The sequence below is a fragment of the Anabrus simplex genome, chromosome 1 (genome assembly GCF_040414725.1).
Source record: "Anabrus simplex isolate iqAnaSimp1 chromosome 1, ASM4041472v1, whole genome shotgun sequence".
In the NCBI taxonomy this organism is placed as follows: domain Eukaryota; kingdom Metazoa; phylum Arthropoda; class Insecta; order Orthoptera; family Tettigoniidae; genus Anabrus; species Anabrus simplex.
Window position 1 is genome coordinate 1,775,938,841 of NC_090265.1, and position 2,303 is coordinate 1,775,941,143.

General features: G+C 46.6%; 1 non-coding gene across 1 annotated transcript; it reads left to right on the forward strand.

The window, feature by feature from the left end:
- The first annotated feature begins 647 nt into the window (after window positions 1-647).
- On the forward strand, window positions 648-795 carry LOC136858926 (5.8S ribosomal RNA). The gene has a single exon (XR_010858705.1). It is a non-coding gene; the product is annotated as a 5.8S ribosomal RNA (ribosomal RNA).
- The last annotated feature ends 1,508 nt before the right edge of the window (window positions 796-2,303 follow it).

The following is a 2,303-nucleotide window of genomic DNA, read 5'->3' on the forward strand; positions in this document are numbered from 1 at the left end:
GCTATCACCTTCAGAAATGTAAAAAAAGAGTGGTGTCTTTGACCAAATGTTGTAGTGTTTAACACAGAGAACTATTGTATTGTATTTATCCCAATATGTATGTATCTATTTCATGGCCATTGGCGGCATTGTTTTATATCATTGCCCAGAAGGAAAACAGCTGTGGCGTTGTCATGTGCCTTTAGCTACTCCTCCTCATTGCAAGATACGAGCGAGCATGGACAATGACGAAGATGTTTTACCAAACTGAGGAAAGATGGGTTCTCCTGTGCTTGGGTATCCCATTTCTCTAGGTTGCTCTGGGATTTATGAACACCTCTTCTCAAGGCTCCCTCGAGGAGCGAGACTCCTGCCGAGCCCGCTGTTGCGAGCTCAGGCGAGTCCTGTTCGTACTGTGGGGGCCGTCGCCGACAGGGGGAGTGTCGCGGTCCGCGTCTCCCACGACGCAGACGTTCGGCATTGGGTACCCACCTCCTCGCTCAGTGGAGGGTACCCGTCGCGGCTTCGGCCCGGCGGGAAGGTTTTGAATGAACGCCACGCCCATGCTCGAAACACTTCTTAGATTTGTGACGAGAAACCCATGAAAATGATTGCTTCTCCTCCACTCACCGTGGAGGGAACGATCGAAAAATGAAAAAAAAAAAAACAACCCTGAACGGTGGATCACTCGGCTCGTGGGTCGATGAAGAACGCAGCAAATTGCGCGTCGACATGTGAACTGCAGGATACATGAACATCGACATTTCGAACGCACATTGCGGTGCATGGATTCCGTTCCCCTCTTCATAGGTTTTCACCTGGCCCAGTCCGCGTTGCCATGCTTGGAGATTATTTCCTGCTGCTTTCCACAACTTTCCTGAAGCTTTCTCTGCTGACATGTGTTATGCCTTTTTAATCGCGAAATTACCAGCGTTTCGCTCCATTGTGGCGCCGGGCTCATCAGTTAGAACACCACCCTCTCCCAGACACTGCTTAGTGCACTGTTGAGACTCCACCAGTAGCCCTCTATGAAGCTCAGTGCAGTTACAGCACTTTCAGGAATCGTTCTGGCGGTTGGTAGTGTAGTGTGTTGTCTGAAGAAGTATGTAAGGCCTATTAAGACAGGTACCAACACCCAGTGCCTGAGCCTAAGGAATTGACCAGTTGCGGCTAAAATCCCTGGACTAGCCAGGAATCGTCCCGGTTCCCTCAGAACCGAATGCCGTTTAGCAAATATTCTGTCAAACAGCTGAACTATTAAAAATAAGTTTAAAGATGGAGGATTAGTAATCCACAAGTCCTACTTACATATTTGTGTTTCCATATCCAATTATTGCGTCTGTAGGCTGTACGAGATTAAAAATATTCAGTTAATTGCACTCCCTCCCACTCCCTCCCACTCCCTCTCTCCCCCTCTCTCTCTCTCTCTCTCTCTCTCTCTCTTTCACACACACTCCTTAGCTGTATCATTTTTATGTAATAGAAAATGTTGTTTAAAATTGCTCCAACACAGATAGATAACCGGCGACGCTGCCTTAAGAAAAACTTAGGGCTGGGAAGGTAACTATCGTAGCTCTAATTGAAGTGCATATCAGGCATTAACTTGTGTGAAAATGGTAAGCCAAAGAAAGGCAAATTCAGGGTTGCCGATGTTAGGGTTCAAACCTGCCATCTTCCGAATGTAACGGTGCAACTAGTTGACCTATACCTGATCGTATATATATATATATATATACTCCCTCCCTGCACTCCATAAACATAGATAATCTTTTACTATTCAACATAGTCGCCATTACAGGTCTGGATGAAATACCGAACGAATTGGCCGTGCGGTTACGATCGCATTCGGGAGATAGTAGGTTCAAACCCCACTCTCGACAGCCCTGGTGAAGGTTTTCCGTGGTTTCCCATTTTCGCACCAGACAAATGCTGGCGACGCCGCCTTAAGAAAAAGTTAGGGCTGGGAAGGTAACTATCGTAGCTCTAATTGAAGTGCATATCAGGCATTATCTTGTGTCACGGCCACTTCGTACCCACTCCTAGCATTTTCTTATCCCATCATCGCCGTAAGATCTATCTGTATCGGTGCGACCTAAAGCAAATTTTAATGCTACATCGTTGTAAGCGGAAGAACGGATTAGATCTATTTATCTTTCCCTTTATCTTTTCCTTCCCCTTTCGAACTGGCCATAATTCTCTTGAATCGAGGCACCAGGTGTATGCATCGGTCTTTTCCGGTTTCACTACGAGTTTGCGCCAGCGAAGAGTACGCAGCGTATGAATTTGACGCCTACGTCAGTTTGTTCGTCTAGCATTAATCTACC